This window comes from Stegostoma tigrinum, chromosome 20 (assembly GCF_030684315.1).
Source record: "Stegostoma tigrinum isolate sSteTig4 chromosome 20, sSteTig4.hap1, whole genome shotgun sequence".
In the NCBI taxonomy this organism is placed as follows: domain Eukaryota; kingdom Metazoa; phylum Chordata; class Chondrichthyes; order Orectolobiformes; family Stegostomatidae; genus Stegostoma; species Stegostoma tigrinum.
In genome coordinates, this window is record NC_081373.1 from 50,658,912 (window position 1) to 50,673,884 (window position 14,973).

General features: G+C 42.4%; 1 protein-coding gene across 4 annotated transcripts in view; it reads right to left on the reverse strand.

The window, feature by feature from the left end:
* Positions 1-14,973, reverse strand: part of fam13c (family with sequence similarity 13 member C) — a 132,054-nt gene that overhangs the window by 95,677 nt on the left and 21,404 nt on the right. Inside the window, exon 1 of one of the 4 annotated variants that reach the window (XM_048550622.2) lies at positions 10,343-10,434. The exons of 1 other annotated variant lie outside the window; for it this stretch is intronic. The gene's annotated coding sequence lies outside the window, so the exon portion shown is untranslated. 2 more of the 4 variants (XM_048550623.2, XM_048550624.2) reach the window with 2 other exon arrangements.

The following is a 14,973-nucleotide window of genomic DNA, read 5'->3' on the forward strand; positions in this document are numbered from 1 at the left end:
CTCCAACGAAGAACCAAAATTACAGAACTGATTACAAGAATCCTTAAGCTATGATTACTTTGATGGGTGCACTTCTGTTGTCATAGTTACAGAGTCACACAACACGAAAACAGACCCTTGGTCCAATTAGTTCATGCCATACATAATCCCAAGATAAACTAGTCCCACCTGCCTGTTCCTGGCCCATATTCTTCCCAACTTTTCCTATTCATGTACCTATCCAAATGTTTCTTAAATACTGTATTTGTACCTGCATCCACCACTTCATCAGAAAGTTCATCCTACATGTGAACACCCTCTGTCTAAAAAATTTGCTCCTTATGTCTTTTCCAAATGGAAGTAGGCTGAAAATAAGCTTGCCTTCCTTCCCTCCAACAATATTTCTAATTTTCTAATTGAACCAAATCCACAACAACCATAAAAAATAAATTGAGTAATTGCATAGTATCAGCAGTCCATCAAAATTTACCAAAACAATCCCAGCTTCCTGCTCTTCCTATATAGCCTAACAAACAGGTAGTGATTCAGAAAGACTCCTGCACCATTGGCCCCTCAGGTCATTGTTTAAACTATAAAGGGGTATGTTAGCTCAGTGTTTTGTGCAGATTGTGCCAACAGATTGGGCCAATTCCTGTCCTGGCTGAGATTACCATGAGGGAGTATCTTTCTCAACCTTTCCCTTTGCCTGAGGCATGGTGACCCTCAGGTTAAAGCACCACCAGTCATCTCTCTCTGTCATGAGAAAGCAGGCCAATGGAGACTTTACCTTTACTGTGATACTAATATAACTGAAAGGATGGCAAGGTTTTTCTTTCAAAATGAGAGTGATTGGCGTGACCAGATTACAACAGATTTCAAAGTTGTAGAGTATGAAATAGCACTTTTGCATCTATGTGGATATGTTTTGGGGAAAACTTTATATTGAGTCTAAATCCAGCATGAAAAGACACATATTTACTGCCACTCCCCGAAAGTTGCTATAAGCGATAAGTTTGATTTGCTTTCCATTGTTTAAAGTCAGGGGAGAATGAATGCTTCGACATTAGCCTTCAGTTCCGCTGAGTTAGACACATCTAATCCTGCTTAAAACCAGCTAAACAAAGAGTTTAACCTTGACGGCTGCAGACTGTTGCAAAGGAGATGAGTCACAGGCCAGAGCTACCTCAGGTTGAAAGGTTAGCTGTCAGGGCTGAGGCAGTGTGAACATGCAGAAGGGTGAACTGATTGGGTTTGGCCTATCAGACTGTGTCAAGTCCCCAGGTTTGCTTTTACATCACAACAACTGAAAGGTGACCTTCTTCAACCTCGAGACATTAATCTGATAACCTGGCCCTCCCTTCTGGGGAGCCTGCCATTATGCAACCTTTAAAATTACCACTTCTTGTGTCAGGGACTATGTATTCCTGCTCCTTGGAAGTCATGTCACTGCTGGGTGAGCTGTAGTATGCAGTTAGATAGATAATTGATTTGTTGAAAACCCCGGCGGGGTGTGATAGGTGCCAAATTGAGATGCTGATACAAATACAATATCTTATTTATATAGTTACAAAGGGCAGCGGTAACGTCCCTGCCTCTGGCCCAGATATCCAACATTCTTCAGGTAACATGGCTTAAAACAAAAATCAAGGGCTGGATTCAAGGTCAGATGTACTGGAATGCATCACTTCCCTCCCTGGCTCCATTCTGATTTCACCCTCCCTCGTTTTTAAATTTTTTTTTGTTACAGTTTTGGAGTAATTTGCTGATCACGTGACTAGTTAACTTGGCACTGGGTTTATAGGATTAAATAAAGTGCTGGGTTTACCTCCTCCCCCAACACCATGTTGACTTAACAACAACCCCCATCTTGCCCCCTGGTGGGCACTGTTTGTGATTTGAATAATTTGTTGGTAAATTCTCAAAATAAAAGAGCTGGCTATTTTGATGCATCTAGGGATGATGTAGGGTGTGGGGCACATTTCCTCCATCACCAACACCATTTGACTTAGCTCCCTTGCCCACACGGCTTTCCCCCTTTTGTTGTGATTTCATGATTTTTAGTTTTTGTCACACTGTCCCCGGTGGGCACTGATTGAGACGCGATATTGAGTGAACGGACTATTGGTTTTTTATAATAAGAGCTGAGTTCTTCCCCACAGGGTGCTCTGGTTTCCTCCAACAGTAGAAGATGTGCAGTTTGGGGTGTGTTGGCCATGTTAAATTGGCCATAGTGTCCAGGGATGTGTAGGCTAGGTGGATTAACAAAGGGAAATGTGGGGATAGGGTAGGATGGTCTTCAGAGGGTTGGTGCTGACTCAGTAGGCTGAATGTTCTCTTTCTGCACTGTAGGGATTCTATAATGTTCCATATCATCATCTGTTTGATTCACATTGACAACTTTGTGCATAAAAAGCATGATGCAAGCTTTCTTTAAAATAAAATCTCTTACCATGGAGGTCTGGCAATTGATCATGCCTGGAGTTAGGATGTTGTTACGAGTCAATAACATACTCCTGTAATTATTGACCTTTCCTGCGTCATGAGGGACCTAGATACAAATAAACTGTGGGCACCATGAACAAGGGAGTTTGTTTGTCAGCAGTTGGCTTTCCTAGGACGTTTGACCACATTCGTAACACAACCAAATTTTACCAAGGTGGAGAGGCAGCAGTGAAAGGGACTGAAGCATAGAGACAGAAAACAGAGGTTTTCGACTGACTGATGGAATCATACTGCCATTCCCAAGCTCTGTCTGAAAGCTAACAAGTTGGACATGATATAAAGGAAGGGTGTCCCATGTAATGTATCAGACATTACCCCCTTCTCCCAACAGGACGTGTTGAATGTACATGTGCCCAAAGCTGTGGAAGGTTACTATCTGCAGTGGCCTGCCTCTTTGAAACATCCGATCCCAGAAAACATTCCGTGCCATCCAGTGCTTTCTTCCCTTGAGATTGTGATGGGCACAGCCCCTTTTTGGCAATGATCAGTCCGTCCACGGTCACGCAGCTTCCTAAAACTGGCACCGGTATTAGAAGGCATAAACTGGTGACCTTGAGTTTGATGAATGCTCGTAGACTGATCCTTTAGGAAAAGAGACATGACCTGTCCTTGGAGTGTAGCATTGTTGGTAATGGCCAGCATTTATTACCCATCACTGGCTTCCTGTGAGGGTGATACTGGGCTTTATTCCAGCTGTTTGACACAACAGTTTGGTAGTTTACATCAGAATGGCACCTTAAGGATCAGCTGTGTCTTTGTGGGAATAGATTCAGGCATTGATCAGACCATGTTAAGGGCTTATATCCCTGAAGGATGAGTGAACTAATTGTGTTCATGGGATATTCCATGAGATTCTTGGTCACTTTAAAATGGTACTAGCTTTATAGAACTGAATCCAAGTTCTCACACTGACAGATGGGATGTGAACTCTCACTATAAATTTTTCGTTCAGGTATGACCAGGTCAGTAATACAACTACTGCCAAGATTTATAACGATTGTCAGTTTGCTGTGAAAAAATTGAGTTTGATGGCTCCCTTTCGTGACATCTACACAATTCATTAAAACTACCTTCCTGTGATTCTGGCCCATCGTATGTCCTTAATTTCTTTCATCTCCTGCCTGGGATTCTGTTCCTAAACCACCTTTTGTGACACTCCTTGAAAACCATGTCTCTGACCAAGCTTTTGGTCACATGTCCGAATAGCTCCTTATGCTGTTCAGTGTGAAATTGTGTCCACTGTGTTTTGAATGTGTTTCTGTACTATTTCAGGGCAAGCTGTTACAGTTATGTTGGAAAAGGGCAGGCAGTGCGTACACAGCAAGTCTCTGCAAACTATTGATAATTGTCATATTTTTAGATACCAACATGTGGTACTCTGGTTTGGGTTGGGGACTGTCTCTTCTCTGTGCTGTGTTTAGGATCCTGTCTAATTATCAGGAAGACAGACCACTGGTCAGTCCAAACCAAGGAGGCACTTGTCTCAGGTAACAAACAGTTTATCACACGCTGGCTATATATCCTGCTTATGGTAACTTACTGGGCAGAATTACTAAAGATTCTTGGGAATTTTACAGAACTCACCTGCTCCCTTTGTATATTTGCACAGCCGTCTCCAACCAGAGATATGGTCAGACTGGATGAAGATTAGTATAACATGAGCAGCAACCCCTTTGGAACCATTACCTTAGTTGGCAGGTCAGATAATGTGTTTTGGGGATGTTAGTTGAGAGGTAAATGTTGACTATCGTGGAGAGCTCTCTTGCTCTCCTTCAAATCATAGAATCCCTAAAGTGTGGAAGCAGGCCATTTATCCTATATTGACCCTCCAAAGAGCATCCTACCCAGGCCCATCCCCTAACTAATCCCTATATCCCTGCACTCGCCAGGGCTAATCCATCTAGACTGTACATCCTTGGACATTGTGGACAATTTAGCATGGCCAATCCACCTAACCTGCTTAAATCTTTGGACTGAGAGGGGAAACCGGAGCACTGGGAGGAAACCTTCGCAGACACAGGGAGAATGTGCTAACTCCACAGAGACCCGAAGGTGGAATTGAACCAGGGTCCCGGGCAATGTGAGGCAGCAGTGCTAACCACTGAGCCACCATGCTGCCAAATGCTGCAAAGGAACTTCTTACACCCATCTGAGAGGCCATACATACACCTAAGATCTATTTGAAAGGTGGTGTATCTCCAAGAGTGCAGCGTACTTTCACACTGGAATGCCATCCACAGTTTTGTGTTCAAGTGTCTGGAAAGTCACGCGAATCCACGGCCCTCAGTTTCACTACACACTGAACACAGGTTACATCCTATTCTGTGTATACAGAAAATGTCTTTAGGTGAAACTAAATCGAAATACTGAACTTAGATTCCTCCTAGCTGAAAACATTTCATCAGAAATGCTGCTGGCTTTCTGAATTGTAACATCTGTATTAAGAAACCGCAACTTGCCATTGTACCTCACCCAGAATTCCAACTGAAGTAACGATAGGAACATAGAAGATAGGAGCAGGAGGAGGCCATTCATCCCTCTGAGCCTGCTCCGCCATTCGCCATGATCATGGCTGGTCATCCAACTCAATAGCCTAATCCTGCTTTCTCCCCATGACCTTTGATCCCATTCACCGAAAAGTTTCAACAGGCTGAAATCCAGAATACAGTTAATTCAGGCCAGCTCAGACAGTAAGAGAAAATTGCAGGTTATACAACAAAGCGACTAAATCCACCGCTGGGCTTTTCCATTCTCTTCACAGTAACAAGCACTCGACTCCAGTAAAGGTCAGGTCAACAGATCCAATCCACTGCAAATCAATATCCCCAACTATAAACCCCTTTCTATCAAGCACATTTAATTCCCTTCAGGATCATTATTACAATCCATCAGCTCAATGTTCTGCCTTTCAATGTTACTTCTGATAATGAGTTTTACATTAAATAGAGGAGCAGGGAGATATGGGGTACATACCCTTAAATAGTTAAACACAGTTGTGCCAAAAGAAAATGTCATAAAAAGTCAAATATAATATTGGGGGTTTTATATATTAGAACATTTGGGTTCTTTATATGGAACATTTGGATATAAAAGTAAGACAAGGGTGTGGAAATTGTGCAGGCATTAACTAGATCTCAGATGGAGATGTTGCACAATTTGAAGCAGAGTTACGGAAGGATACCAAACACCAACAATTTTGTGAAGCTTTTTCTCTGGAGCAGAGGTGAAGTGAAATCTTGTGTAATTTTTTTAAAATTATGAGTAAGTTAGAGTGAGTAAAGAATAAGGGATTATCAGTGGTTAACAAAGCAAAATTAGTGTTATGAGAGTCCTGTATCAGGAACACAGTTCACAGCAATCAATTATTTTGTTTAAAAATCTGTTCTTTTTCAGGAAAATATGATACATATTTAATTCATTTTAGAATTAATATTACACAGTGTTAGCTTTCATGACAATTTTCTATAGACTGGAGGGTAAGGGAGACCTAGGATTTGTAAATCATTAAAAGCAGTAGTGCAGGCAGCAAAAGTCAAATGAGATTTAGGTTAAACACGTAAGGGCTTTAAAAGTAAGCGAAAATAACATGCAGTTCGTAAATACATTAGAACCAAACTTCAGTTCCATCAGGAGACCATCAAAGCGCTAGATAGGATACAATGCAAAGCCTTTAGAGAATTACCGAGAATGAAAAATAATTAAGAAGCTTCAAAAATTGAACTTGCTTACCCAAAGAGATTAGGGAGATCCCCATTGACAACAGAAAAATAATGACAGGTTTAGAAAGAGTAAAAACCGAAGGATTATCACTGGCTAATAAATTAATATAATTACTGTATGGACTACAGACTCATGATTAGAATCAGAAGTTTGTCTTTTTACACACATTTATTAGAACTTGGAACTGCTTTGCTGTCCGACAATTGAGACAGTGAATACACCATAACTTAAGAAAATAATTTGGATGAAGTTTTGCAATTATAGGTAACAAGCTACAGGGACAGGGCATGTAAGTTTCAAAAACTCCCAACCCACAGAGAAGAAATTCCTCCTCCTCTCAATTTTAAAGCGAAGTCCTTTTATTCTGAGTGATAATGGGAACTGCAGATGCTGGAGAATCCAAGATAACAAAGTGTGAAGCTGGATGAACACAGCAGGCCAAGCAGCATCTCAGGAGCACAAAAGCTGATGTTTCGGGCCTAGACCCTTCATCAGAGAGGGGGATGGGGTGAGGGTTCTGGAATAAATAGGGAGAGAGGGGGAGGCGGACCGAAGATGGAGAGAAAAGAAGATAGGTGGAGAGGAGAGTATATGTGGGGAGGTAGGGAGGGGATAGGTCAGTCCAGGGAAGACGGACAGGTCAAGGAGGTGGAATGAGGTTAGTAGGTAGGAAATGGAGGTGTGGCTTGGAGTGGGAGGAAGGGATGGGTGAGAGGAAGAACAGGTTATGGAGGCAGGGACAGGCTGGGCTGGTTGTGTGGTGCAGTGGGGGGAGGGGACGAACTGAGCTGGTTTTGGGATGCGGTGGGGGAAGGGAGACTATGCCCTCTGGTCGTAGACTCTCCCATGAGCCAAAACATCCTCCCAGCATTGGCCCGGGCAATCCCCTCAAGAATCCTATATGTTTCAATGAGATCACCTCTCGTTCTTCTAAGCTTCAGTGAGTCCCAACCTGCTTAGCCTTTGGTCATAAGAAAATCCCTGCATACATGGGATTGTCCGAGTGAACCTTCTCCCAACTGCCTCCTTAAATAAGGAGGCCGAATTTACTCACAGTACACCAGGTGTGGTCTCACTGGCACCTTGTGCAGCTAAAGTAAGACTTCCTCTTATACTCTAACCACCTTGAAATAAGGCCCAACATTTCATTAGCCTTCCTGATTACCTGCAGCACACTGTGTGCTAGCTTTCTGTTTTTTGTGCACAAGTCCCTCCCTAAGTCCTTTTGTGTTGCAGCTTTCTGCAGTTTCTTTCCATTGAGATAGTATGCTGTTCTTCTGTTCTCCCTTCCAAATTGAACAACTTCACATTTTCCAACATTTATCCTCCATTTGCCAACATTTTGCCCACTTACTTAAGCTGTCAATAACCCTCTGTAAACTGTCTGCATTTGTTTTGCAATTTGTCTATACTTGTAGCATCTCAAAAAATGGACAACTTCACATTTCTCACAGTGTACTCCACCTGCTCAATCTTTGTCCACTCACGTAACCCCTTGGAGCCATATTATGTCCCTTTTATTACTCACTTTCCTTCCTATCTTTGTATCATCAACAAATCCAGCAACCATGAATTCAACCCCTTCATCTGGGTATTTTATAACATTTATAAAAAGCTCAGGCCCAACACTGATCCCTACAGCACAATACTCAATGTACCACTAACCAGAAAATGACCCACTTATGTCTACTTTCTCCATTTCTTGCTAGCTAACCAATCTTCTAATCATGCCAATATATTACTGACTACACCATGAACTTTTATCATCTGCAACATCTTATCAAATGGATTTGTGCTAGATGGAGTAATTGGAAGAAGTTCAATAGAGTAATTTTCTTTATTCATTCATGGGATGTGGGAGTCACTGGCTAAGCAGCATTTATTGCCCATTCCTAATTGTCCAGAGGCCAGCTAAGAGTCAGCCATATTGCTGTGGGTCTGGAGTCACATGTAGGCCAGACCAGGTAAAGATGACAGTTTCCTTCCCTAAAGGACATTTGTGAACCAGATGGGTTTTTTTTCTGACAATCGACATTAGATTCTTAATTCCGAACATTTATTGAATTCAAATTCCACCATCTGCCATGGTGATTTCAAACCCGGGTCCCTAGAATGTTATCTGGGTCTCTGGATTAGCAGTCCAGCAATAATACATTAGACCATTGCCTCCTCTGTGTTATGTCAATATTATGTGACAGAAAAGCCTACAAAGTGGTGGTGTTATATAGTTCAAAAACACAAACAACATCAAGACAAGTTAGACTGAAGAGTTTGTTTCCATGCTGTATAACTCAGTGATTCTATGGCTCTATAACAATTTAGAGAGAACAATTGGATATTACTGAGATTTGGATGCTGAGACAGATGTGGAGAGTAATGAGAAAGGACAAGGTCAGCAACTATTATCTCAGGAGGTCAATAACAATTGAGGGACGTCAAAGAAATTAGCTGAGCAGAGATTGAAATGTTCTGGTCATTGGTAGTCGAGAGAGAAGAGATGTGATCAGATGAGTGATGGAGATGGCCCTACCATGAAAGAGAAGAGGAAGGCTTAAGACCAGATGGGAAGATGTGGTGCCAATTCACTTTCGTACAATACAACTGGAAGAGGAATGGGTGGGTGGATGACAGGAGGAGGTGAAGCGTAACTAACAAGAATTGTGGCTTCCCCTTGTAAAACATGAACAGCTAAAAGAAGACCCAACTTACAGTGGGCTCAATGGCCTACTTCTGTGCCTTTAAGTTCAGGAGCTGCTACAATTCCTTTTATGACTCGTTGAAGTTTGTGTCATTGGGCTCAACTTAAACAGATGTGATTTGAAAACCATTTTACAACCGCTTTCCAAATTAAGTACAAAATGCATCTGCAATTACAACTCATACTTTAACTACTGAATACCAGAGTAAATGCTTTATCGATAAACAAGATGTTTCAGATCTATCTGGTTAATTAATGCTCAGGGATCTGAAGTTGAAGTACTTCTAATCATTGTTTGTTAATTATAAAAATATCTTATCACTAGACTTGACCTTGAGACTAGTCATTCAGCAGGTTCCAGCAATTACATTCAATAGGGATAGGCCACAAATAATAGGACATTTATTAACATTTCTACACAGAGTAGCACAACAATAATTCCATTTATAAAACCCAAAGGTACTTCATCCTCAATACATGCTACTCTCAGATTTAAACTGAGCACAATACTAACATCGACAAATCTGCCATGTTTAATTTAATTTTGAAAGCCTTATGTCTGGTTGTAAATCTAATTTTTCTTTATGCAGTTCCTCAAAAGTGTTTAGAAACACCTCTCCACAAACATTGTCACTTAAAGTCTCTCAAAAAGTAAGCGCAGCACAAAAGATTACTTACTCCACCGGTGTTGTGCCATTTAACGCAGTATCCAAAATATAGGAGTGAGAAGGCTGCAGTTAGTTAATTACAGTAATGGTCTGAGGAGCACACAAATACACACACACTCACTACAATTGCAGAATCCTTGCACTCTCAAAGGACGACAGAACATACATACTTCAGGATGGCTTGCACTGCTTTAATCTTGACATGGGACGAATGTGGGGGCTGAAATGTGCAACATCAGGCAGTGACGTAAGCCTGAATGAGAGAAAACCATCCAAGCTTTATGTTCTGAAAGTTCCAGCCAAATGAAGCCAAGGCACCAAGAAATTGTACTGTTCTGTGCTAATCTCAAACAGACTTGAAATAGCTACCACCTCTGGCTGAAATACTACATTACATCCAAAACCTGTTACACTGCTTTTTATTTTATATGACCACAATGTTCCCTCAAGAAGTCATGTATGTATTTATATTAAAATCCAGCAAAATATAAAACTCTATGTACTCTACTGTTCACCAATTAAAAGCTGTTTTACATGCAATTAAATTTCTCTCAATTTACTGCAGCATGATGTTAACAACAAAATCAAGCAAGCTACCCGCACAGAACATTTGTCACGTTATTTCTCGATGTTAATCAGCTGAACTTTACAGAATAAAGGCACCAATTTTGAAAACTCCTTTTCGTGTTGACTGATCTTTCACCTTTAATGCACCACTTTCTATCTTTAACACATTCCTCTCAAACACAGCACTCTTCCATGCAACTGTGCTTACCACACACTGCAGTAACCTTTGAGGAGATCAGACCTCACTGTTGGCTTCAGCGCCCTTCTGAAACAATAAAATCTGGGTTGGCTCATTTCCTGTTTTCTCTGAGTGCCAATTTCTATTTTTCCATGAGGGCACTGGAATAATCTTTCACGTGAACAGGCAGTCACATGCTCTGGGCATGATTGGATACTGAATTCCCTGAAAACATCAAAAATATTTCCAGGACATACTATCCCCACTGACTACAACAGATGCTGCTTCATGTAAACCGCACATCAATTCTCTGTGTTTAAACTGAAAACCAAACATATTCTCATGCCTTAGCATGGTAAATATTTGTTATGGACAAACTCTTGAGCACAATTCTAAATTTGTCATCGGCGCTCACCATTTCTTTCTCTGCTATTAAGATTCACTCTACATTATAGAGTTGCTTGAATAAGATTTGATTCACATTAGAAAACAATCTGTCTTGTAAAAGCAGCTTTAGGACTTCGTGCTAAAATTTATATCCCTTTCTTAGAGGGTGCCATTGTCATTCATGAAAGATTATTAAAAATATAAAACAAATCTGCTTAAAAGGTTCAATACTGTCTTGTTTATCAACTGTCAGAAATATAGGAATGTCTTTGACTTTACCTGTTCAGGTAATAAACAGTCAATATATTGTGTGTGTTTTAAAACATAAAAGGTGAACGTTGATTTCTCAGTCATTCATACTAAAACTCTCACACATCAGAACTCTCACAATAGTATCCAAATAGAGAAAAATGCAGTTGAGAACCAGGATGACACAGCGGTTAGCACTACTGTCTTGCAGTAGCAGGGACGTGGGTTCAATTCCATACTTGGGCGACTGTGTGGAGTTTCTACGCTCTCCCTGTGCCTATGCCGATTTCCTCCCACAGTCCAATGATGTGCAGGTTAGGGTGGATTGGCCATGGGAAATGGAAGGTGTTTGGGTGAGATGTTCCTCAGAGGGCTGGTGCGGACTTGATAGACCAAACAGCCTGCTCCCCTACTGTAGGGATTCTAACCAGGGGGCACAGGTTTCAAGTGTTTGGCAAAAGCACCAAAGTAATGGGAGGATGAAACAATGTGTTTTCATAATAGGTGATCATGGTCTGAAGTTCACTGCCTGGCATGGTGGTGGAGACAAATTCACCGGGCGCTTTCAAAGGGAAACTGAATAAGACCCAGAATGGAAAAGATTGTTGTTGCTGCAGAGAATGGGTGAAGTAGGACTTGCTAAATAGCTCTTGCAGACAGTTTGCATGAATTGAGGGGTTAAATGGCCTCCATCTGCAATGTAACCATCCTGTAATAGTATTTTATGTATCTCTTTATCTTACATTATTGTTAACACCACCTTCTATGCTACCCCACTCAACACAAATGCCACAGGGTGAATCTTACTTTATCCTAACAAAGTGGGAGGTCCGTGGGGTTTGTGGAGGAATTTTCGCTCCCTGGCTTAGCACGTTCTCCCACTGTATCACAACAAACTCACCTAAATAAATCCCTAATCCATCTCTAGGCACGCTTCTCGTCCAATTATAGCCTCATCTTACCAAGCACCATACCCGAAAGAGCTCGCTATTGCTGGGATAGACTGGCATCCCTCAGCCATTGCCATCTTTAAAAGGCTGTTGTGCATCCACGGATGCACCGTCACTCTAGAGCTGCCCTGCGCATACCCCGACATGTGCCTGGGACGGGACAGTCATGGGGGTGGGGGGAGTCGAGACTGGCAGCCTGCCTTGTGGGCACACACCTGCAGTTCCTGTTGGACTGACTGGTGCAGATGAGGCCATGTCACCAGAGCATGCCAACCTGGCCCAAATTCGCCAGCCAGGTTAGGTCAGTCACAGCAATCTGGAGTAATACACCATCCTGCGGAAAGAAGGCCAATGATGTTCTCAATTCCACTGATACAAACGCCCCCATCTTCTCCCTGATACCTCACGCTCTCACTGTCTCTTTCTCTTACTCCTGGATCCACCTTCTCATTGACACTCATGCTCTACCACTTTCACTACTGTTTGCAACATCTTCCCTCAGTAACATTCCTTTGGAACAGCAGCCTGCAAAGAAAATACAAGAACTTGGAAAATTCACAAATGCACTGAACAATTAGTGTTTCCATTGAACATGTGATTTTGTCAACAACTTAATCTGTGCAGATGAACAGAGTGGAAGCTGTGTTATTTGTAAATGGAAGGATACTGCCACCAGTCCTCTTGCCCTGACTGGGTTCTAAGGACCTATTTGGTTTACAGAGACAGAAGAACAACTTCTGGTGAGTCTTAACAACAGAGGCTCTTAACAAGATGTAGTGATATTGCTTGGTGATAAATAGGTACAAGCATAGGCTAGTTTGACATTTACTAAGACCATCAGGAGACATGGTTAACAGATCTGTCCTCGTTGAGATCCAGAGCTATCCTCCTGATGTCCCCATCCAAGATTTTACAGTACCATCAGCTAGACAGAGCTTAATCTAGTGCACAGCATAAATCCATTCTGATCTTCTACCTTGTGGAACAGAAAAGAGAATGTATTTCCCATTGGATAAGGCATGACTCAGTTGCTACGAGTGTCACATTTGAATGACAGATTACCACTTCTCAGCAGAAAACCATCTTGTATAGGTTGTATACCCAGTTTGCAAACATGATAGCAATTGACGGAATGCTGTTCTAAGAACACACAAGAGAGTTAGAAGCCAGCTGTAACCCCTGGCTTATGTATGATAGGGTTCTGTGTGACGGTGTGCTGGGGTTCACATTGCACGGTGCCAAAGTCTCACATCTAAGAACTTCCTCTCAAAATTGTAGAAACAGAAAAGAAATAAAGTTTCACTCGCCGCTTGCTGAAATCAATTCACCAGCAAAGCCACTGTTGGAAGAAGGTGGATAAAGTCCTATTAAGCTTACTGCAGAATCTCCAAACAACTACTCAGCATTCAGTGATGCTACAGCAGCATCACTCACATTAACGGCTGCAATGTGCGCAGAATTGTTACTGTGCAAAAGGAGGCCTTTCGGCCCAGTGTGCCTGTAACAGCAGTTCAAACGAGCATCATTACCTCGTGCCAATGTCCTGCGATTTCTCCACACCTTGCACACCATTCACCACAATCTGTTTGCGACAATGGCACTTGCTCAGGAAACGATTGTAACAAGAGCAAAAGGAGGAAACCCAGGCAGCATGAAATGCAACTGAGGTAATTTATTAACAAAAGCAATTATTTTAAATCAAAGTTCCATACAGCCATAGAGTCACATAGCACGGAAACAGACCCTTCGGTCCAACTAGTCCATGCCGACCCATAATCCCACACTAAACTAGAAGTCAGACATCACGGAGAGCTGTGGTAATAGGGGACTCCATTGTGAGAGGGGCTGACAGGGGTTTCTGCGGCAACAGGTGAGATTTGAGGATCCAAGACGTCACTGATAGAGTGCAGAGAATCCTCGAGGGTGAAGGTGAAGACCCAGAGGTGGTGATGCATGTCGGCACTAATGACGTTGGGAAGAAAAGGAGGGGCATTCTACAGCGGGACTTCAGAGAACTCGGAAGAAGGCTGAAAAGCAGGACGTCCAGGGTGGTTATCTCTGGTTTGCTTCCAGTTCCTCGGGCTGGAGAGGGCAGGAACATAGAGATAATGGACTTGAACGTGTGGCTGAGGGACTGGTGTTTGAAGCAAGGATTTAAATTCTTGGATCACTGGGGTATGTTTTGCGGTAAGGATAAATTGTACAGGAGGGATGGTTTGCATCTTAATAATCGGGGGACCACCATTCTGGCAGGCAGGTTTGCCCCTGCAACACACGTGTGTTTAAACTAAGTAATGGGGGGGAGGGGCCAAACTGGAAATTTAAGAATGAAGTTAAAGGGAAAGTGAGAATAAGAGAGGTTAAGAAGGACAACAGAATCAGAGCAGAAAACTCAAGAAGGGATCGTACAGTATGGCCAAGTGAAATAGGGATTGATAGGAAGGGTGAGGGGAGAAACAAATTAAAAATATTATATGTGAATGCACGAAGCATAAGAAATAAGGTGGATGAACTTGAGACTCAGTTGGAAGTTGGCAAGTATGATGTTGTGGGGATAACTGAGACGTGGCTTCAAGTGGACAGGGCCTGGGAAATGAATATTCAAGGCTATACGTGCTATCGAAAGGACAGACTGGTGGGCAGAGGGGGTGGGGTAGCCCTGTTGGTGAGGAATGATATTCGGTCCCTTGCGAGGGGGGACATAGAGTCAGGAAATGTAGTCAGTATGGATAGAGCTGAGAAATTCTAAGGGTAGAAAGACCCTAATGGGAGTTATCTACAGGCCCCCAAACAGTAGTCAGGAGGTAGGGTGCAGGTTGAATCAAGAGTTGAAATTGGCCTGTCACAAAGGTATCACTACAGTTGTTATGGGAGATTTCAACATGCGGGTAGACTGGAAGAATCAGGATGGTACTGGACCCCAAGAAAGGGAGTTTGTAGAGTGCCTCCAAGATGGATTCTTAGAACAGCTTGTACTGGAGCCTACTAGGGAGGAGGCAATTCTGGATCTGGTGTCGTGCAATGAACTGGGTTTGATCAGAGACCTCAAAGTAAAGGAGCTATTAGGAGGTAGTG